This window comes from Monodelphis domestica, chromosome 1 (genome assembly GCF_027887165.1).
Source record: "Monodelphis domestica isolate mMonDom1 chromosome 1, mMonDom1.pri, whole genome shotgun sequence".
Lineage (NCBI taxonomy): Eukaryota > Metazoa > Chordata > Mammalia > Didelphimorphia > Didelphidae > Monodelphis > Monodelphis domestica.
The window spans coordinates 279,548,213-279,572,052 of record NC_077227.1 but is presented as its reverse complement, the minus strand read 5'-3'; the positions used below and the strand labels follow the sequence as shown (position 1 = coordinate 279,572,052).

The 23,840-nt window shown below is 42.2% G+C and overlaps 1 protein-coding gene across 5 annotated transcripts in view; it reads left to right on the top strand.

Moving 5' to 3' along the window:
• The first annotated feature begins 1,056 nt into the window (after nucleotides 1-1,056).
• The window catches only part of TMEM229B (transmembrane protein 229B), a 73,317-nt gene continuing 50,533 nt past the window's right edge, over nucleotides 1,057-23,840 (top strand). For 2 of the 5 annotated variants that reach the window (XM_007473071.3, XM_007473075.3), the window contains exon 1: nucleotides 7,646-7,784. The gene's annotated coding sequence lies outside the window, so the exon portion shown is untranslated. Of the gene's footprint in view, nucleotides 1,202-7,645; nucleotides 7,789-23,840 lie in introns of those variants that run through there. The other 3 variants (XM_007473073.3, XM_056810937.1, XM_056810936.1) reach the window with 2 other exon arrangements.

Below are 23,840 nucleotides of genomic sequence, written 5' to 3'. Positions count from 1 at the left end.
TGGGAGAGGGGGAGGGAAGAGGGGAGGGAAAGAAAATGAATCATGTAAACATGGAAGAATATTTTAAAATAAAATAAATTAAAATTTTTTTTTATGATCCTGATTGTATTTGAACTCTTTCTGGCTGTTTGTAGTATTTTTCTTTGACCTAGAATCTCTGGATTTGGGCTATAATAACTCTGGGTGTTTTCAGTTTGGAAATTTCTTTCAGGAGGTAATTGGTGCATATATTTCCATTTCACTTTGCCCTTTGGTTCCAATTATATCTAGACAATTTTCATTTATGGTTTATTGAAATATGGTCCAGCTCTAGCCATTTTTTCCCCTCAAGAGCCTTAATTTTATTTTTTACCCTTTGCTTCATTTCTTTCTTTCACTTTTGGAATCTTTATGGCCCAACCTGTCTTGGCTCTGAGGCTACTTATAATTATTGTAGAGTTACTGTTTTCTGGGTTTATCTCCTAGGCTTCTCTTAACTCATATTTCTTCACTGTATTTGGAAGTTTTCTTTTTCTGTTGTTGTTAAAGTTTTATCTCTTAAGTTCTGGGACTGGGAATTGTCAAGGCCTTTCTGTTCCTCCCCATATTTTTGGATTGAATGGGCAAATCCTATTTGATACTATCCCCAAGATAGTCTGTGTCACTCATTGTTATTTAAAAAACATTTAAGCAGAACTTTGGGTCCCTGTCTAATTTTACATTCATGTCTCTTTCTAATTAGCCAATAGCTTTTGTGATGGAGGCTAAGTTCAGTTTTCCTGGAAATATTTATAACAAAATAGCAGTTTATGTTACGGTTTGTTGTTGTACTTCATATTGGAAGAGGACCAAAGTGACATCACTATATTGAAGTCAATGTACAGTGTTAGTTAGTTGTTAGTTGATCAAACCAACATGAGCTCAGAAAGCTCCACCACAGATTGGGCACAAATGCCCTCTATGACCCTTTGGGATGGGATGACTCAAAATTTGTACCTTTCATGTTTCTTTTGAGCCACTGCAATTCTGCTTTGCTCAGAGAGCACAGAGCCTTCTCTGATACTGGCAAGTCATTATTGTGTCGGTGGATAGATAGATCCCATGAAGGGAATGGGGGAAAGGTATCTTTTTCTTGGAATTCCCCTCAGCCTATGTCTTCTCCAAAATGCCAGTGGATCTGCTACTACTGCTCAATATTCCCTTTTTCTACCTTTCTCTTTAGGTAAGATTGCTTTGCTTATATTTATAGAATAAAGAATTGATTTATTTATAATTTATAATCATAATTTAAATTATAAATTTATAGACTAGGTAGAATAGTACCTGGCACATATCAGGCACTTTAAAGGTGCTTGTTGGGGACAGATAGGTGGTTCAGTAGATTGAGAGTCGGACCTAAAGATGGGAGGTCCTAGGTTTAAATCTGGCCTCAGATACTTCCTAGCCATGTGATCCTAAACAAGTCACCTAACCTCCATTGCCTAGCCTTTACCACTCTTCTGCCTTGGAACCAATACACAGTATTCATTCTAAGACAGAAAAATAAGGACTAAAAAAAAAAAGAAGGTGCTTGTTAAATCTGGTCTTAGATACTTTCTAGCTGTGCGACCCTGAGCAAGTCACTTAACTCCAATTGCCTTGGAACCAATATAAAATATTGATTCTAAGACAGAAGGTAAGTGGTTTTTTTAAGTGCTTGTTGATTAATTATAATAATATTATGATTGCTACTGGCATTTATATACTCATAAATATATGAGATCTCATTGATCTGGGATTTCCTTCCAATGCTACAGATTGCAATAGATCGCATGCCTGCCCATCCTGTGTAAATTTTGTCTTTTTCTTTATGGACCCAGAAGTTTGCCACACTTAAAGTGCCAAAAGTCTTCCTCAATTTCTCCTAAAATTGTAAAGATACTAGTGGGGCACCCCTGCTGTCCACATTCTCTCCCTTAATCTCACTGTGTGAACTTCCTATCAAAATTTCCTCAATGGCAATTTTTATTCCTCATTTATTTATTTATTTATCTTTAAAGTTCCTCATTGGTTTCCTGTTTCAGCCTGCTCAATACTACCATATACCTCTCTATTACCCTCTATGTGGTCTCCAGTTTTGTTTTGTTTTTTGGTAGACTACTATAATTCAAGTCTTTTTTTTTTTTAAGCCCTTACCTTCTGTCTTAGAATCAATACTAAATATCAGTTCCAAAGGCTAGGCAATGGGGATTAAGTGACTTGGCCAGGCTCACACAGCTAGGAAATGTCTGAGGTCACATTTTAACTCAGGATCTCTTGTCTCCAGGCCTAGAGCCACTTAGCTGATCCAATTTATAGTATTTTTTAGCTTCTTTCATTTTGTGATTTTTTTTCTGAATTATTATGAAATAGGGTTAGAGGGACCACTTTTCTAGTGGGACCTTTCATCTCCAGGCCATCTCTATACACTGAGTCACCTAGCTGCCCTTTAGTCTTCTTGTTGCAATACAGTAACACGTAAAATATTGGCATTTTGGCAAATGTTAGCAATAAAAAGATGGGCCTTTGTTTCCATGGGAAGCTTGGACTCATTTCAGGAAATCTGGATTCTCATAAAGGCAATCCAGCCTGATCTCCTTTTGTTCAACTCCAAGCCCAACTCTTTTTTCCATCTGTATGGGACATCTCAGATAAATATGTATGAGCAGGTTCTATAAGTTTCCACCCAAAGGGAGATGATAATCTGGTCAATAGATCCTCTTCAGTCTTTCCTGAACCGATGGTTAAACCATGCTCTTTTGAGTCATTATAACTCTCACCCAGGAGGCTTTATAGTGTTCCAGGGACTCTGTCCCAGGGCAAAAATGCCTGCTGGAATCCATACAGTGAAGAGCAAAGGAGATGAAACATCTAGGATTTTAGAGCGTGATATAAATGCCCCACAGGAGCATCCACCATAGAGGCCTCCCTTTTTCATCTTGGACTCTGCTGAAGCTCCTCTATCACACTGATAAATAGAGAACAAGAAAGCTTTTGCAAGCAATATTTAACAACAGATGACACCTTTGCTATTTAGCAATTGAATAAAAGACAAAGAATATAACATCTTATTGTGGTTATTGTTTGTTGATTATTTAAAAAACATTGAATTTGATAGAAGCAAAATTCTGCCTGACTTTCTTTTAAAACAAGATATTTATCATCACCATCACATCAAAATCATTCAATATCCCTTCATATACATGATAGAAATAACTTTGTCCAGTGATCTTTGTCTTCAAGCAAAGCATAAAGCAGGGAAATGCATGGGTCCCACAGCTGTTTGACGATGTGATAGAGTTCAAGACGGAAAGGCTGGCTCTCTATGGTGAGGTCATCTAGTTACTCCTGTGGGGCATTTATGAATACGGTGCTTTAAAATGTTTTCCCCTTCCGTCTTAGAATCAATACTATGTACTGGTTCCAAGGCAGAAGAGTGGTAAGGGCTAGGCAAAGGGGGTTAAGTGACTTGTCCACTGTCACACAGCTTGGAAGTATCCGAAGTCACATTTGAACCCGGGACTTTCAGACCTGGCTTTCAATTCCCTGAGATACCTAGCGGCTCCCCCTCTCCCCCCAATGCTTTAAAATGTTAAAGACTTCATCTCCTTTGACCTTTTTGGCCAGTAAAGCCTAGGAATGGCAAATATTATCATTCCCACTTTACAGAAGAGGAAACTAAGGTTTAAAGGGGCTAAATAAGTCGTCTAAGGTCTTATAAATAGTTAATGGCAGAGACAGCTCTTGAAGCTATGGTGGACTAACTGCATGCACCATTAATGCTTTCCTTATGCCCATGCTAGGCTGCTAGATGGTGCCATGGATAGAGTGTTGGTCCTGGAGTCAGGAAGGTTCCTCTTTCTGAGTTCAAATCTGGCCTCAGACACTTACTAGCTCTGGAAGCCATTTAACTCTGTCTCAGTTTCCTCATTTGTAAAATGAGCTGGAAAAGGAAATGGCAAACCATTCCAGTATCTTTGCCAAGAAAACCCCAATGGGATCATGTAGAGTTGGACAAAACTAAAAAAAAAAATGACTGAACAATAACATCAAAAATGCTCATACTGCCTTTCATGAACCCAGGGAGAATTGGGTCTACCTAGGGGTCTTGAGGGTATTTTAGCAAAATAAAAGTTTCCATCCTGACATTTGTCAAGCCTGGAAGAGCCAGAATGAGAATGTTGTACCTGATGGCTCACAAAGGCTTTTCTACCGGGACTGCCCAGGGAGAATAGCTTTTTTCTCAACTTTCCCTGGGAGGAGGCCTATGTCTATCTCTGAATAATTATAGGAAAAGTTGAAATGCACAACCTGAAGTTGAAATGCACAACCTGAAGGCCAGCTTTTTGTTCTTGACCTAGTCCTAATTTCTTTTTCTTTTTACACCCTTACCTATTGTCTTAGAATTAATACTGTGTAGTGGTCCCAAGACACCGAAGAGTGATAAGGGCTAGGCAATAAGGTTAAGTGCCCAGGGTTTCCCAGCTAGGAAGTGTCTGAGGTTAAATTTGAACCCAGGACCTCCCATTTCTAGGCCACTGTCCACTGAGCCACCTAGTTTCTGCTCAGACAAGAAGGGATTCGTTTGCCTAGAGAGACATCATACATGGAGGTAGGATGAAAACTTTGTGTGTTTCTTCCACCCATCTCCAGATAAGTCTGAGTCTCTGATATTAATCTTTAAGGTAAGAAGAAACCAGGGACCTGAAGGCAACTGAGGGAGGATCACCACATCAGGCAATTCAAGGAGAACAAATGGGTTCCTAAGAAGTAAAAAATGAAGAGAAGTAGTCAGGTTTCCTGACCATAGAAGGGATAGGCTCTGAGTGGAAGAATTTCAAGTTTCTTTTATTAGGATAGCCTCCCCTAGGGTCTCTGAAGGCTGGTTGTCTTTGTTGTATTGTATTTCGAAAGAAGTGAAGACAGGGTCCTCCTCTCTTCATCCTCAACTGAATGAACAGAGCATCTCTGAAGCAAGATCTCAGACTACTCAGCTCAGTAATCCCCTCGAACCCACTGTGGCCAATACCTGCCACTCCTAAAACAGCAGAGCTTCCAAAGTTTCCAAGGACTTTCCAGATTGCATTTGATATTATCTTCCATTTTCTTGAATATTTGTAAAGATCTGTGATTTCATTAGCCAAGGTTCCTTCCCTCCTACGATGAAGATCATAACACTTAAATGCATGAGTTGAGTAGTAGCCAACAAAATCATCCCTTGGTAGGTCAGTGGAGGGTAGCTAGGTAGCACAATGGATAGAATGCCAGTCCAGGAGCACTCCTCTTCATCTGGCCTCAGACATTTACTAGCTGGGTGGTCTTAGGCAAGTCACTTAACCCTTTTTGCCTCAGTTTCCTCACCTGGAAAATGAACTGGATAAGGAAATTCCAGTATCTTTGCCAAGAAAACTCTAAATGGGGTCTCGAAGATTTGGACATGACCGAACAAGAAAAAGCCAGCCTTTTGGTGACATCTCTCCCAGCTAGGCTGGGTCTCAGATGCCAGATGCATTGGGGTTTTGGGTTTTTTTCCAGTTTTGTAGAACTCTGTTAACGCTTGTTTGATAAGGCTATAGACTCTGTGTGTGTGTGTGTGTGTGTGTGTGTGTGTGTGTGTGTGTGTGTACTTCATGAGTATTCCATAGGACCCTTGGGGCCCTACAATAGTACAGGAAGCCCACCGATGGCCTGTTATTGCTTTGCATAACCCTGCAGAAACACAGAGCATTATTTTTTTTCACAGTCAGGAAAATATAATTTGCTCCCCATATACACTATCTACTCACAGTACTAGCTCAATGGTCTCATCCAGATCTCTTTGACAGTGCACAGGAGAGCCTCTCTAGATAGAGTACATGTATGAACCTCCCTCTACTAAACAATAACAAGTCAAATGACTGGGCACAAAAAGAAACCTTCACTGACTGGTTCTTAATTCCAATATAGGGCTATTATCTGGGATTATTAAAATAACAAAACATGAAGCCCCAGAGCCCCATCTTTTATTTGGAAAATGTACTCAATATTATACAAGCAATAAATATTCAGCAGCCAGGTAGTTTATTTAGCATAGCACAAAGACGAAGGGGAAAGTTTCCTATTGACTGCACAAGTTTTCTGCCCAACCATATCTTCCTTCCATCCCTGCAGGGAATGAAAAAGGGATGAGGGAGTGAGCGCTGTCATTCAGGACCCTGCTGCTGCTCTAGGTCTGCAATCTAGAACAGGGAAAGGAAGGAACCAGAGGGAATGTCAAGTGTTTTGGCCTCATGGCCCCAGGCACTGAGGTTTCTGGAAGTCTCCTTTTTCTGCTACCTGCCCCCTAACCTCTCCGCACTGGTCCCTGATTAGCAATTCTGGATTGCACCTCACAGTGGTCCCAGTTCCAGCTCAGTATGATCTCACCTTTTCCATTGCAACTCTAGGAACAAACTGCAGCAGCTAGCCACAGGCAGCTGCCATCCGCTGGAAGTTATTGTCTCAAGGACAGAAGGCCCCAAAGTCAAAGCCTTGTAATGCCTCTGTTTCCTGTATGGAATGGAAAGATGATAGGAAGTCTTTCTCCAAAGCAAGAAAATACTGAAAGGGAGATTTCCTGCCACTCTTCCATTCGATGGGTTTCATTCTGCCATCAGCCTGCTGTGGATGCAGGCCAGGGAGAGGGAGGAGCACAGAGCTCCTCGGCAGCACTGCCACTCCTATCTTCAAATTATCAACACCCTGAGGCAAAGAAATAAATCAGAATAATTAAAGAGAACATGACGTAGCATAAACACCTGTTACTCAGCCTTTGGGAAGGAAGGGTGACCTCTGCCTCACTCAGAGGTGCGGGGAAGGATTTTTTTTCCCACCTACCAAAGGGAAATCAAGGCCGTGACAGGTGAGGTCTTCCAGGTTTTTCAGCAAATTAAGCCTCTCTCTGTTTGGAAGCTCCAAACACCACGATTTCCAGACCATCCCCAGAAAGAGCAAACTTGTTTCATTTGGCAGCTAGATGGCATCTACTTTGAGAAGCCCCAGCCTGCAGATAAACCCAAAGCTGAAGTAATTGGGGCAGCATGCACCGTGGATGCTGCTCCACAATGAGTGTGAGCGGTGGGGGTAGGAAAGAGGTCTCAAGCCGAGAAATCAGGAAAACAGAGGAGAAGTGGGGTCTTTGGGGATCCCGCAGGTCTGGAAGAGATGATTAGGAAGGAAAGAAGAGAGGGCGGGAGTCGAGGCTAGAGGATTCTGTGCCTCACAACCAGGGACAGAAATTTGTTTTTCATCCTTATCTGGGGCTCTCCCGCCTTTCCGATCCCCGCTCCAGCCCAGGAGGAAGGGGAGGCAGACCCTACCGGGCGTTAGACAGGGCAAGCAGTGAAGGAGTTAAGGCAGGATTGGGGGAAGGCCGACCGGCAGAAGGGAGCATGTGCAGTCGGCAACCGCATCCATACTATGGGTGAGTGCCACTGGTACACTGAAATCTTCAGCCACGGCCGCAATAGCCCCCTCGCTCTCCAGGCATCTTCCTAAGCAAGCGAAGACAATGCGGGACTGAGTGGCGGAACAGAGAAAGGCGCAGCGCAGAGGCGACGGAGAGCGAGCCAGCGCGCGCCCCAGAGAGGCTGCCGTGGGGGTGGGGAGGAGGCGGAGGAGGCGAGCGCTCCTGCCCAGGGAGGAGGAGGAGGAAGAGGACGCACAGACGGAGCTAAGATCTCGCTCTTGGGCAGCACCTGCAGCGGACGGCTGGCCCGGCGGGCCCCGTACCCTCGCGTTAGTGGTCTCAGCCTCTGGTCCCCGCACTGGTAGGTGCGTCTGGAGCCTTTGGAGAGGCCTCCCGCAGCTGGGAGGTGGCCAGTGTCGGGCAGGGACGGGGAGAGAAGGGAGGGCGAGGCGGCTGGTGGGCATCGGAGGGGGTGACGTGTGTGTGTGGATCTGTTGGGGTCTGTGAGTGTGTGGATGTGTTGTGCGTGCGCGCGCACGCTGTAGGGTGTTTCATCTCTGGTCCTCCTTTGCTTTCGCTTTCGAGTCTGGCTCCCGAGAAGACCGAATGTTTGGGGTTGGTTTTCCAGCGGGGGTTGGGGAGGGGAGAGAGGTGCAAACTGGCAACTTTCCCCTGCTTGGAACAAAGGGACGTCGGGGAGTGGGGAGGAAAGGGGCCTGGGCTCAGCGTTCAGCACCGTATGCTGGCGTAGGTAGTAGAAGGCAAACATCCCCTGGGGTGGCGGGACAGTCGCAAGAGATGGCCGTAGTTCTCTCCATCCCTCCTGGGCAGTGGAGAGCAGCCCAGGTAGAACTGGTGGTGGTAGGGGGGAGCTGGGATCCTAGGGAAAGGGAGGAGTCACACTTGGGGGCGTGCCAGGGTTTGAAAGGTTCGGGTCCAGAAAGGCTAAGGACACAGGAGACAGAGATGGGGGGGCGGGGGGGGGGGGAAGAAGGAAGCGGGAAGGAAGCATAGAGAAAATAGTGTCAACCCTTCCCCGGATGGATCAAAAATCTTTGGGTCTTTGCTGTACCAGAACTGGGGAAGACGGGAATTGTTGGGAGAGGGGAGACAGGGAGCCTTCCAGAGTCCTTGCTCCTGTGAAAGGAAAGGCAGGTGTTGGCTGGCAGGGGGCACGCTGGTGGAGAACGGTTTACACAGACACCTCCATCTGCCACGGGAGTGCCCTGCACTGCAGCCTGTTCCCAGACCCCTTTTGCAGCTAGACATGATCCTCTTCCTTCTGATTTGCGGGTATAGTTGCAAAGCAGGGAGATTTGGGGGTGGGGATAAGAGAGGCTGGGGCTGCACAGACCTTTCTCTGGCAAGGACACTGAGACACCGGCATCTCTTCTAGGTCTTTTCCTTTTCTCGTTCTCGTGCCCTTCCTTACTCATTTACTTCTCTGCTCCCTGCCCCAGTTTTCCTAGGGATTGTCTGGTTTCACTCCACTCTTCACCTCCAGAACCTATTCCTCCCCCCTGCCCCCAACATAGGCAGGTGTTTGATGTTTGGGGTTTTTTTCTGCCTTTTGTCCTGCTGTTGCTTCAATCTATCTCTTAGGAAGTGGTATCAGAAAGCCTACAGAGCCTTTCCCCACTGTGTAACCTTGGGCACCCTGGTACAACTCGTTCCCCTGAGTTCTTTGTGCTTTAGTTACAAGTTTCCTGCATTTACTATTCAGAGCAGAGTCACTAGGAGGTCTCATTCTTGCCTTTCCTCTTCCCACAAGAGTGAGGAAAAGGCCAGTCCAGAGGCTAGACTGTGGGATATCTCTTAGGAGAGAGTCAAGTTTATTTTGCCTGCAATGCAAGGACCAAATCTCCTGTCTGTAGTGAAAAGGTTTCTTCTCCAGGAAAATTGTGGCAATTCATGGCTGCCTGACTGATCCTGTGACAGAGCTGTCCTGATTTCTCATTCACCTTCTAGGAAGAAGAGAGCTTTTCAGAGCTTAAATTATCTCTTGGAAGGAAAGCAGGTTTAATACTCTTTATAGAAGGGATTGAGGAAAGGTGAGATTTCAGGGTGAACCTCAGCCTTCAAATGAATGAAACTATAAAGTAGATTAAATTCTCCAAGTGTATAGGAGAGGAGACTGGCTTGCCTAGTCAGTCAACTGCTCCTATCTCTTAGTTTAGTGACATTCAGAGAAGAGAGGAAAATTGGCCCATTTGATCTAGTGTTAGGTTCAGTGGACCAGGGTGGGCTTTTAAGTAGGCAGGTTGTGCCTGAATCAGTTGTATTGTCTTATCCCTAGCAGTTAAGTGATGGAATGATTTATAGGACTGGTTTTTGTGCTTCAGATGGCAAGTAATTGTTAGGCCTGGGACTCTTGAACAAGGAGAATTTGAGGGAAAAGTAATAAATTGCTAAGATAAAATTGAAGCTGTTTGTTAGGCTTGTAGTCAAGGGAACTAACTTCTGAAGAATTTCAACTTGTAACTAGAGAAAGGAACTAAGCGAGAGAACATCTACATTCATACCATTAGTGACCCATTCCTTGGAAATAGGCCAACATTAGTCAGAGCTTAATTCGTGATTAAGATTGGGTGTTGGTTTTGATATCAGGAAGCCCAGGCTGTTCTCTCAGAGCCTTGGGTTAGGACGAAGAGGCCTCTTTGCCCTTGCTCCATCCTCTTTAGTGAGAGAGACTGACCATGGTAACTGAAATCAAATGCTTTTTTTACTGAGACTTCTTGTGTTCCAGTTCTGACACCTGTAAAATGGGGAGAAATGATACTCTTTCATCTCTGGTAGAGATGAAATATGGATTTTTGAGTAGTGCTGTGAGGGCCTCAAAGGAAAAATGTTAAAATCTGAGATTATAACATTTTAGTAACATTAGTATATTTCTTCTGAAGCACTGATTCTTATCCTGAGGTTTTTGGATCCTTAAGGAGTCTGTAGATAGATTTCAGTGGTCTATGAACTTGAGTGGGAAAAATTACATATAGATATAATTTTTTCATTAATCTCTAAGTGAAATTTAGTATTTTCTAATGTTGCATTTGAAAATTATACTGTTAAAATAAAAACTATATTATTCTGAGGAGGGGTCCATAGACTTTACTGCCAAAGGGGTCCATGACACCAAAAAGGTTAAGGACTCGTGTTCTAAATGCTTAGTAAGGTATTATTTTGCCAGAAATGGCTAAATTAAAGCCTTTGCATTAGGAAAACTTCAGTGCTGGCTTTAAAAGTGCTATTACTGTCAGAAAAATCCTAACTGCAGCATAAAAATTCCCCCTTTGCCTCTGCCTCCCAGCTCCTTTTTGGACCCAGTCCTCCTAATTTTTATTGGCAGCCCGGTTTGCAGTCCTGCCAGAACCCTGAGGACTCTAGGTTCTACCGTGCCTCATGCATCAGTGACAAAATTGTCCTCTGAGCTCTGTACCTGTAACAGATTCAGATGTCATCTGCAGAAAGATCCCATCTTGGACTCCTGCTCCCTTAGCCAGGTGGGTAAGGACAGCAAGCAAAGCAGCTTGGGTCTTATCAGTACAGTCTGTCAATCTTGATGTCCTTGAGGGGAAGGAGGGAGAGAATCTAATCCTTCCCTTCCCCCCCTTTTCATATTTGTATCCTTTTTTCTCTGCCTTCTTCCCTTCCCCTGGCCTCACTTCCCCTTTCTGTCTGTTGCACATAGACATTTGATTTTTAGTTTATTTTATGCTATAGATGCATTCTTTTAAATTATGACAAAAGTATGCCAACAAATCCTTAGTCCAATTCTCCTGGTGACAGTATCTGGATGCAAAAAATGCCTTGCAAAGGAAGATCCTGCTATCTCTTCTTAGCAGAAAGAAATTAAACCTCTAGCAAGCCACTCCACTGAACCTACTTAATTAGGTGTAAAAAGAATATTGAAGATATTGAATAAATAAGACTGAAAAATATTGAGGATAGCTATTGATTCAGTGAGTTGAACTCGGGCCTTGAACTTGGGCCTACTTCAGATTCTTATTGACTGTGTGGCAATGAGTAAGCACGTCTTTCTGCTTTGGTTTGTAAAATATTTATAATAGCCCCTATTTTCCAAGATTGTTGTGAGGATCAAATGAGATAACAAATGGAAAGAGCTTTGTAAAACGTAAAACATTATGTAAAGAGGGGCAGCTGGGTGGTTCAGTGGAGGGAGAGGCAGGCCTAGAGATGGGAGCTCCAGGAACCTAGAGCCTAGGTTCAAATCTGGTCTCAGACATTTCTTAGCTGTGTGACCATGGGCAGGTCATTTCTGCCTGCCTCATTTTTATCATCTATAAAATGGGAATAATGACAGCACCTACTCCCCAGGATTGTTGTGTAGATCAAATCAGATAATATTTGTAAATACTGTGTGTGTGTGTGTGTGTATATATATATATATATATATATATATGGTAGGCACTGTATAAATCTTTACTTCCTTCTTTTCTTACAGAAAAGTGTATTTACTTGTTTTAAAAACTATTTGGGGAAGGTAGATGGCCCAGGAGATAGAGGACAGCCCAGGTTTGGAGTCAGAAGGACCTGGGTTCCAATTTGACTTCATATACTTCTTGACTGTGACCCAAGTCAAGTCACTTAATCTTGTTTGACTAGTCCTTGCCCTTCTGTCTTAAGAGTTGTCACTAAGAAAGTAAAGGTTAAAAAAAATTTTTTTATAACTATATTTCATTACAGTTAGTTGTTTTCCCTTGTAGTCCTATATTTTATTTTATACATTTAAACATATCACCAGATGTCCCAGAGGGTCCATGAATGCAAAACAAGTTAAAAACCCCTAATCAACAACTTCCTTGTTTTACAGATAAGATACTGAAGACCCAGAGAAAGGAGGTGACTTGTGCAAGGTCATACAGGAGCAGAGCTAGGATTCAAAGCCATGCTATTGTGATGTCTGTTATTCCACTTTGTGACTTTACCCATGCTCCACTTTTCAGTCCTTAAAGCCAATTTTCTTCCCCATGCCCCACAGTAATCTTTTACCTCTGTGTGTGTGTATTTGGAGGAGCTGGCTTTTTTTCTAAAGCTCAGTAGAGATAAGAGAGAACCAAGGGCAGTAGAAAATCCAATATTCTGATAACATTCCATTGATAATAAGGGGCAGAGCTAGGTGGCAGTAGGTACTGAGCCAACCATCCAGACAGAGGTCCTGGTTCAAATTTGGCCTCAGAAACTTCCTAGCTGTATGTCCCTGGTAGCATAGCCCTTCCTGCTCTTCTGCCTTGGAAACAATACTTATTGATTCTAAGATGGAAGCTTAGAGGTTAGTTGGCTCCCATTCCACTGCTCTTTCCCTTACGCTAGGCAGCAACTCTTGAAGGTAAAGGTTAAAAATAATAGTAGTGCAATTTCTATAGCATTTACTAATAATGATGATGCTGTTCATTCTTGGGACCCCATGGACCATGTCCATGGGATTTCTTGGCAAGGATACTAGTTTGCCATTTCCTTTCCCAGTGCACCGTAATAATAATAATAATAATCACAATAACTAACATTTATGTAGTGCTTACTATGTGCCAGAAGCTCTTTCTGTGTTAAGTACTTTACAATTATTATCTCATTTCATTCTCGCCCCCTCAGGAGAGGAAGGTGCTATTATTATCCTCATTTTACAGGTGAGGAAACAGAAGTAAGCAGAAGTTAAATGACTTGCCCAGGATCACCCAGCTAGGTGTAAGAGGTCAGATTTGAACTTTTTTTTCAGATTTTCCTGACTCCAGGCACATTGCTCTAGGCACAGATGCTCTTTGAGGCAGGGATGGTTTGGTATTTTTCCCCCCAATTTTTTCCCCAAATGAGATGATATTTGTAAAGAAAAGTCATTTAACCTCTTTTGGCCTTAGTTTCTTTGCCTGTATAGAGGAAATAATAATAATAGCACCTATCATCTCTCTATCATCTGGCAGCAGGGGAGGCAGTTTTGGGTAGTGTCTGCCTTAGAGTCAGAATGACCCGGTTTCATGTCCTGTCTCTAACAAATACTGGCTCTGTGAGTGTAGTGGAGTCACTCAATCTCTCAGAGCCCCAAAGAACTTTCTAATACCAGATGCTGCAGAGCAGATAAGGGAACTGAATTGATTGAGGGAGTTTCCTCATGGGAATTTTCTTATACTAATGAAAGCAAAAGTCTAGTGTTAAAAAAATCCCTAGGGATTAGCACAGTGCCTGGAACAATGTCACTTAAATGCCTGTTGAATGAATGAATATTTTACATGCATTAGGAACCACTAAACCAACAAGCACCAGGGTGTAACAGCTCCTTGTCAGTGATGTGAAACAGGGTGGGTTCAAATTCTAGGCCTTGAACTGTAGGAAGCCCCCCTTCCTTACAGAGGGGGCTCAAGCCACCACCCTCTACATCAGGAGTTCTTAACTTTGCATAATGGCAAACTGGTAAACCCCTTCTCAGAATAATGATTTTTAAAAGCATAAAATAAAATACATGAAACCAATTTTGTTGAAGCAACTAGATGGTACAATCTGAAAGCAAGTTGAGAAGACCTAAATTTAAATCCTACCTCAGACACATCTAAGTTTTGTGACCCTGGCTGAGAGTAGGTAAGGAATCAAAATAGGATTAAAGGATTTAGAGATCATTTAGTCCAGAAGCATCTAAGTGATGCAGTAAACAAAGCATGGAATGTGTTAGAAGATCCTGAGTTCAAATGTAAGCTTGGGCACTTATGGTAAATTACTTCTGTCTGCTTCACTTTCATCATCTATAAAATGGGGATAATAAGAGCACTTGCCTCCCAGAGTTGTATAGATCAAATGAGATAATATTTGTAAAGAAAAGTCATTTAACCTCTTTTGGCCTTAGTTTCTCTGCTTGCAGAGAGGAAATAATAATAGCACCTATCTGGAAATGTGGTTATGAGATTCAAACGAAGTCATATGTAAAAAGAGCTTTGCAAATCTTAAAGCTCTAAAAAATACTATTATTATTATTGTTATTGAAACAAAGATATTTTCCCATCCTAGTTTCTCAGACCCTCCCAAGCATGTCTTAACAAGGTTAAGAATTCCTACTTTACATGAAGCCTTTTTCAGTCCTCTCAAATGCTAGTGACCACCCTCCCAATCATCTTTATATTTCATTACTTCTTATTTATTTGTAATTATTCTCTTTCTGGGTATTAGGTCTGTGTTGTTTTCCCAACCAGAATGTGAACTCTTTCAAGTGAGGATTCTCTCATTCTTTGTGCTTGTATCCTCAATGCTTGTAGTACTTTGCACATAGCTGGGGTGTAATAAGTGTTTGTTGATTGATCTTAAGACAGGAGGATTAAAAATATAAAAATAATTCAGGGAGGTGTAATTAATGGCAGGTGCAGAAGGCAGTAGCACTGCCATTTGGTGTTAAGTAAGCCAAGACTTATCCACACAACTTTGCCAAAACAAATGGAGCTATCTTCCTGCCTCCCATATAGTTTTGAATTTTAATTCCCCCTCCCCCCCATGGGGTGCACATTCAGTTTCATATGTATAGGGGACAGCTAGGTGGCTCATTCAAGACTGGAGGTCAAATCGGGCCTCAGACACTTCCCAGCTGTGTGACCCTGGGCAAGTCACTTAACCCCCATTTCCTGGCCCTTACCACTCTCCTGTCTTGGAAGCAATACATAGTACTGATTGTAAACTGGAAAGTAAGGTTGTTGTTTAATCTTATTTCTATAAAAAATGTTCTGGAGGACCACTCCAGTTAGGGAAAACTGCTGACTTCAGTCTGTGACTCCAGGGAGAGTACCTCACCCAAACATCTGAAACTCAGACTAACCCTCCTTTCCAGTTCCCATTTTTCAATGTCCCCTTCACTCCCCCACTTTGACCACAGGCATGTATCTTCCCCTTTTGATTTCTCAATGGTGATTTTGTTACCATTTTAGGACTGCTATCTTTCAGCTTTGCTAGTATTGCAGAAGGGGCAGTGACTCTGAGATTAACCATCTGCAAGAGGACCGTTTGGCCTCACTAGTCTCTATTTCTTTGCAACAAGCTAGAAGAGGAAGAGACAGACACAGAAAGAGAGAGACAGAGGGAGAGGGGGACAGACAGAGGCACAGAGAAGGAGACAGAGAAAGAGACAGAGATAGAGAAAGAGGAGAGACAGAGACAAAGAGATGGAAACAGAGACAGAAAGAGAGAGGGAGAGAGAGACAGAGACACAGAGATGGAAACAGAGAGCCAGGGAAAGAGAGAAAGAGAGAGAGAGAGAAGGAGAGGGAGACAGAGACACAGAGATGGAGACAGACAGAGATAGAGAAAGAGGAGAGACAGAGACAAAGAGATGGAAACAGAGACAGAAAGAGAGAGGGAGAGAGAGACAGAGACACAGAGATGGAGACAGAGAGCCAGGGAAAGAGAGAAAGAGAGAGAGAGAGGGAGAGGGGGACAGATAGAGGCACAGAGAAGGAGACAAAGAGACAGAGATAGAGAAAGAGGAGAGACAGAGACAAAGAGATGGAAACAGAGACAGAAAGAGAGAGGGAGAGAGAGAGAGAGACACAGAGATGGAGACAGAGAAAGAGAAAAAGACACAGAGATGGAGACAGAGAGCCAGGGAAAGAGAGAAAGAGAGAGAAGGAGAGGGAGACAGAGACACAGAGATGGAGACAGAGAGCCAGGGAAAGAGAGAAAGAGAGAGAGAGAGAAGGAGAGGGAGACAGAGACACAGAGATGGAGACAGACAGAGAAAAAGACAGAGATAGAGAAAGAGGAGAGACAGAGACAAAGAGATGGAAACAGAGACAGAAAGAGAGAGAGGGAAAGGGAGACAGAGACACAGAGATGGAGACAGAGATACAGAGAGCCAGGGAAAGAGAGGAGAGGGAGACAGAGACACAGAGAAAGAGATAGAGATAGAGGAGAGAGAGAAGAAAGAGAAGATGAAAGGAAGAAAAAGAATGAAAAAGAAATAATAATGTACACACACACACACACACACACACACACACACACACACACACACACACACAGTCCCTGAGCTTTCAATCGTGAATTTGATGTAGATGATCTGAGAGAGATACCAGGGGATTAATCAAGGAAAGTGCATCCTGCTCTCTCCTTTCTCCTCAAACTAAGTAGTTTACATGGAGATGAGCTATTTTTTCACATTTGGCCTTGAATGTTTTCTAGCAGGTTCATTCATTGGTTCATTCATTCATTGCTTTCCTTCTTTGTAAGAATGACCGGACTATTCACCTGAGTTTCTGAAATGGACATCTTGTAGTCAGAAAGGTCACTTGACCCGTGTTACAGTAAGGCCTTGGAAACCCAGTCCTAAGGAGCTAAGGCTTGCAGCTAAAAAAAAAAGGAGTTTTCAGGCTTCAGAGAGGGAATTCTTCACTTAGCTTTCTAAGTGGTGATTCAGCTTCAAGATAAACTGTGTTTCCCAAGACTTAATCATTTCTGATATGTAACTTGGGTACTTAGTAGATGGCTGGATTCTGTAGCAGCCAGAAACCCAAATCAGAAAATCTGTAAGGGATTTTTTTTTAAAGATTGCTGACAATTCATGCCTCCTTTTTCACAGCTGTCCCTGGTCAACCTTCATGCCATGTCCTTGTCTTCTTTTCTTGCCAGAAAGAAATTCCAGAGTTAGGAGGTGATGAGACAAGGCTCTAAAAATGGATGAGTCAAATTTTCTCCTATCTCCCTTCTTAGAAACATATGTGAGGGGGCAGCTGGGTAGCTCAGTGGATTGAGAGCCAGCCCTAGAGATGGGAGGTCCTAGGTTCAAATCTGGCCTCAGACACTTCCCAGCTGTGTGACCCTGGGCAAGTCACTTGACCCCCATTGCCTAGCCCTTACCACTCTTGTGCCTTGGAGCCAATATACAGTATTGACTCCAAGACGGAAGGTAAGGGTTTTAAAAAAAAAATTAAAAAAAAAAAAAAAAAGAAACATATGTGAATGGACCCTACATATACTGTTGGACTTCAGTAATGTTGGCTAATTTCACAGACCTGCTTTTTCCTTCTTTCTTTTTTATTTTTTGTTACATGGGATGACTCTCACTGGTTAACCATATGGACGAGAAGGACTTGGCCTTTTTAATCTCTTTTCCTTCCCAACCAACTAGAAGTATAAGAAGAAAGATAAGGAAGGAAGGAAGAAAGGAAAAAGGGAAGAAGAAAAAAGAGGAAGGGAAGAAGGAAGAAAATAAGGAGCAAAGTAGGAAGGGAGAGAGAGAAAGGAAGGAAGGGAACGAGAAAAAGAAAGGAAAAGAAGAAAGGAAGGGAGGAAGAGAGAAAGAAACAGAAAAGGTGGATATAGGAGGATTGATCCATTAATAAATATTGATGGTATTGTGAAGACAAAAAGTAGCAACATTTTAAAAACCACAAATATGGATAAGAAATACTTCACCATTTAAGCATCCTCACCAAGAACACCCTCAGTAATAAGTCAACCTTCCTTTGGCAATTTTAAAACTACTAGAATCCTGTTGTTACTCAATAAATGTTAAACAATCAGCTTTGACACTATATATGATAAGACACATGTGTTTCTAGGTCACTGAACAATAGTATGGTGTGTGTATTTAAAATGTGTGAGAGCTGTTAGCTGTTAGGCAAAGGGATTAAGAATCAGGAAATCCAGGTTTATTTCCTGATCTCTTTCTCCTTTTACATCGCCCTCCCTACACCCAGCCTTAGTCAACTGATTGCTAACTTTGTTTACAAAATGAGGCTTAAGTGATCTTGGTTGAGGGTGTTAAGATTAGTGTGTGAGAAGAGGGATTGTGGATAACACACCATGTGATGTGCCTTTGAAAGGTGTTTAAGCATGCAAATTCATATTTGAAAAAATCACCATGCTTGAGGAATGCTCAGAAAGGTGGCATGTTGAAATCAGAAAATAGCCCAGATGGCCTGGGAGTTACTACTGGGGGGACCAGCCTTCTTCTAAGGAATGTCTTTGCCAGTGCACATCTTTTACAGATTATATTGCACTTTTATACCCATTCACCCTCTTTAGCAGGACTGCATTTAACATGATTGCTTGATTTGTCATCACTTTAATGTCTACAGTCCTTCTTTTATAGTTATTCTTATTTAGACCCCAATTCTTTCCTCCATACTTCTTTCTTTTTTCTCTCGACCGTGGCTTAGGACTGGGTTCCCTGATACCCATGTGAGAAACACGGTTCTGATAGTAAATAGCCTGTGTCTCTTGGAGGGCATTCCTAGGGACCTTGTTATTCTAGTCAGACCTTTTCTGAAAAGAAGGAAATGGAAAGAAAATGGAAAGAGAAGAAGGGAAAGGAAAGGAGAGGAGAAGAAAGGAAAGGAGAGGAGAAGAAAGGAAAAGAGAGGAGAAGAAAGGAAAGGAGTGGAGAAGAAAGGAAAAGAGAGGAGAAGAAAGGAAAGGAGAGGAGAAGAAAGGAAAAGAGAGGAGAGATACATTCATTAAATGTCTACTCTGACAGGTACTTTAAAAATAATATCTTATATGATCCTCATAACAACCCCATAAGCTAGGTACTCCTTTGTGCATTTTACAAAGGAAGAAAATGAGCCTGACAGAGGTTAAGTGATTTGCCCAGGGTTAAAAAAAAAAACTGTTGTGTCTAAGGCTAGATTTGAACTTAGGTCTTCCTGACTCGAGATCTAGTGCTCTCTACACTATGCCACTTACCTTCCCAATTTATCAAAATGATTAGTGATTCAGTGAGCATAGAAAGTTGGAGGACACCTTTGAGTCCATTCCTCTTGCTTCTTAAAAAGGAGAAAACTGAGACCCCTAAGGTCATCACACAGGTTAAATAGTAAAACTAGGAGTCAATCCTAGACTCTCTGGCTTAAAATACAGTTCTGTTGGTTTGCCATATAACATTTGTTAAGCACCTACTATGTGCTAGGCACTATGCTGCACATGGAAGGACCAATGCTTTTATTTCACACATGAGGAAATTGGAGCCTAGAGGAAGGAAGTGGTTTAGTTAAGGTCACATAGCGTGAAAGATCTAGAGAAAGGTCCAGAATCTAGGTCTTATGACTCCCTTAAACATGCTATACTACTGTCTGATCCGCAGTCGATAGTGTCTGGATCTTGAGTGAGAAAGACTCTCTTTCCCAAGTTTAAACCTGGCCTCAGACACTTCTGAGGAAGACACTTGGCCCTGTTTGCCTCAGTTTCCTTACCTGTAAAATGAGCTGAAGAAGGAAACGGCAAACCACTCCACTATCTTTGCCAAAAAAAAACCCAAAACCCAAATGGGATCACAAAAAGTTGGACACAACTGAATGGCAACAACTGATGTCATTCTGCTTTATGATCTTCCCCTTCCCTCCCTTTTTGTGGGTCTGATTTTGGATACAAAATCTCTTCCACCAATTAGGGGGCACTTAAGATTGATCAACAAGCATTTTATTAAGGGCTTACTTTGTGTCCAACACTGTGCTAAGCATTGGGAATTAAAAATATTCCCTCCTCTTCAGCAGCTCCAAGACTATTGGAGGGGGCTGGGGTGAGGAATGGAGGAAGGAATGAGTGAGACCAGGATGATGGGTTTTTTTTCGGGGGGAACAAGAAGTCATTTGAAGAAACTGAATTTTGAGGGGCAGTGTGTGGTAATTAAAAGTATATTGGGGGCAACTGGGTGGCTCAGTGGATTGAGAGCCAGGTCTAGAGATAGGAGGTCTTGGGTTCAAATCTGGCCTTAGATGCTTCCTAGCTGTGTGACCCTGGGCAAGTCACTTAATCCCATTGCCTATCCCATACCACACTTCTGCTTTGGAACCAATATAGAGTATTGATTCTAAGACAGAAGGAAAAGGCTTAAAAAAAAAAAGGTGTTAGAATGAAGCAATAAGGGCATTCAAGTCTTATCTGGGTCAGTCAGCTATAGGATTTCAAGAAAGTGGTTTGTCCTACTTGGGCCTCAGTTTCTTTAGCGGAAATGAGAAGATTTGATTAGGCACAAGATTTGATTCTAAGGCACAAATGGTAAGGGCTACACATTGGAAATTAAATGACTTGCTCAGGGTCACACAGCTAGGAAGCATCTCAGGCCAGATTTGAACCAAGTCCTCTCCCCTAGCTTTCTTCCCATTGAACCCCCAAGATTTTTTAAAATGTGGATAACCATATCCTTTTAAACCCATCCTTGCCCTTTTCTGGAGCCCAATGGAATGTCCAGTGTCTTATGTCTAGACTGAGTCCTGAATGCTTAGCCCTTTTCACGTGGCTGGTGGGAGATTCACCATTTTCCATAATTCCACAAATTTCCTAATTTTACCCATTGACTGGCTTTTTCACAATTGCTCATTGGGTGCATGTGGCCTCTGTTCTATGCTCATCAAGAAGCTATTTGGGGGTTGGTTTATTTTAAGGGACTTTAGAGTTTGAGTCCTAGAACTGGCAGGAAATGGAATACAGTGATGACTAAGGACCTTAAGACTCATCTCTCAGGGTTCTCCTATTGAATCTGATCCTAGGAATTCCAAGCCACCTCATTTGACTTGGGTCATTCTTTGGCAAGACTCCAGGACCTACTTTGGTCTGTGATTTTCCAGGATCAACTTGCTAGACTTGCTAGAAAGTAACTAAAGTCTGAGTGGGAGATTTGAGACTAGCCTAGTGTCTCATAGGCCAGAAGTGTCAAACTCGAGGTCACAGAATTACTGAGTGCAGCTGCAACCGGTTTAAACAATAATTAACAAAAAAATAAGGCATAGATAATGTTAATTTGTGGTTTGCATGTTAGTGTGCAGTCATAGGGATCAGGGATTCTATTTGAGATTGGCACCACTAGAAGGCTAAAGTTGTAGGATAATCCCCTGCTGATCTTGTCAATAAGGTCTCATGTCCATTTCCTCTTTTTTTTTTTTTTTCAAAAAAAGATTCATTGACGATTTTTATATTTTACATCGTGATCACTTTCCAGTAAATTCCTTTTAATAGACTCTTCCTTTATATAAAAGAAAAACTGTTTAACCAGTTAAATCAATCCAAACATCACTATGTCTGATAGAATATCTTTTTCTGTATTCATAGTCCCTCCAGAGATCCCTCCAGAGGGAAATGGAATGTTTCATTACCAGAACTAATATTGGCCATTGCTTGGAATGACCAAAGATAAAATTGGCCATTCCATCTTTGATTATCATTGTTACTTTGATAGGTTGAACTCAAGGTTGTTTTAATTTGCATTTCTCTTAATAACAATTGGGAACATTTTTTCATATGGCTGTTCATCATCTGTATTTCTTCTTTTAAACATTGTTCATATCTTTTGGCCACTTCTCTATTGGGAAATGGTTCCATCCCCCTCATTTTTATTCTCAGTGGCATCCCCTCAGTTCAAACTGTAGTTCATCTGTCTAGAATTTTGCATTGATCTCCTAAATGACTCCTAATCCATCATGCCCAAAGCAGGCAGATTAATTTAACGAAAGCACAGTTCTGATTGTGTTATCCCTTTGAAAAAACAAAGTTCACCTGTAAACTAAAGCCAGAACTCCTCTGTTTGGCATTTAAAGCTGTCCACAAAGCTTTCCCCAGATACCTCCTCTTTCTTTCCACTTGTGCTCAGAATATTCCATCTAATTGGAATAACTTTCCTGATCTACTCTGCCTACCTGAGACCTCCCCATTTGTCAGTTCTTAAGTCACATCCTCTGTAGGGCTTTCCTTGGCTACTCCAAGCTAGCCATGATCTCTTCCCCCAGTCCTTATATTTCTCCACTTCCCCAATATGATGCATGGTCCCTATCATTCAACTGAGATTCAAAATGGACTTCCACATAGCATTTGTGGAAGAGAATATCTCTGGACAGAATACTCTGTGGGGACCCAGGAGAACGGAATGTTCATGCTTTTTCTTTTTTATAAACCTTACTTGCAATCTTGGAATCAACACTGTGTATTGGTTCCAAGGCAGAAGAATGGTTAGGGCTAGGCAATGAGGGTCAAGTGACTTGCCCAGGGTCACATAGCTGGGAAGAGTCTGAGATCTGCCACTGAGCCACCTAGCTGCCCTCAGGATGTTAATTCTAGTTCTGTCTAAAACTTTCTGTTCTGCCTTAAATGAATTATTTAACCTCTTTGGTCCTCAGTTTCCTCAGCTGAAAGGAAAGGATGTCCATAATACATGAATTGTTACCTAATAACATTGTTGTGATACTCAAATGAGAAAATTGCTGTGTAAATTCTAAAGCATCTTTTTCCTTCCAGACAGTCTTAACTCAGGGGTGAGTTTATCCCAAGAGGCGTTATCCTGGTGCCTGTGGGGTCACCAACACTATGGGGCAGGAAACTAAGATCTTTGAAAACTCTGTCAGGTGGCCAAGCATCTTAGAAGACTGTCCCACCAGTCATCCAACCCTGCCTGATACAGATGCCAATTAGGCATTTGAATAACTCTTACTGCCATTCTCCTTGTCTGACCTGCTTTTATTTACAGGATAGACATAACTGCTACATGGCTGTGCCTAGCTTGTTGAGATCAAGGTTTCCAGGTTGGCACTGTTGGCAGCAAGTCAAGACAGGAAGAAGCTCACAGACTCCATCCTGGAGGCTGTCCTGTGTCTAGATGTTTCTGAAGTGTCAGAGGATTCTCTCTAGTTCGTCTCTCCATCTCTACTGCAAGATCAAACTCAATCGCTTATACTGTCTGGCTTATACTTGTTTGTGGAGAGTGTAGTAGAAAGGAGACAGGAGCATGCCAGGTTTATGGAAGAGGGACAGTAGGGTGTAATGGAAAGACCTAAGCAAGAAGTTAGGAAATTGAAGTTCTAATCTTTGAGCAAGCAGGATACTGGAGAAAGCCACTACAAAGAAGGAAGAAGAGTAGCCGCTGAGACACAGAACTTCTAAGAAACGACCTCAAGTGCCCAAAGTTTAGGCGACAAACAAAAGAAACAAAAAGTCATAAGGTGGATTTGACCTCAAAGATATTCCTGAGATTTGATGAAATGAAGTTCATTAAAAAAAAAAAAACAGCATAAGTTGAAGAAGTAGGAGAGAAGAGTAGTTTTAGTCATGTTGGAAAACTTGGGTATTGTAGGGATTTGAGTAGAGGTTAGTGGAAGGAGAAACAAGAGATTTTTGTCTTTGGAAAAGACTGCAGTAGATCATCTGGTCAGAAAGAGGAAATAGATGAGGAGTTTTGGAAATAGATCACAAGTTTGGTGCAGCCGCATGATATTTTAGTGATAAGTGACTTCAGTGATCCAGAAATCTGTGAGGATCTGCTCTTTGCCAAAAGCAGAGTAGCGAATAACTTTTTTTACTTTCCTTAGTGATAATTGTATCATTCAGAAGGTAGGGAAATTTTGTTCTGGATATTATTCTCAGTACTAAAGAACTTAGTTGCTGATGTGCAATGATAGAAACCATTGGGGGAAGTGATTGGATGGGTTCTCTTTCTATTTGAGTTTTGACA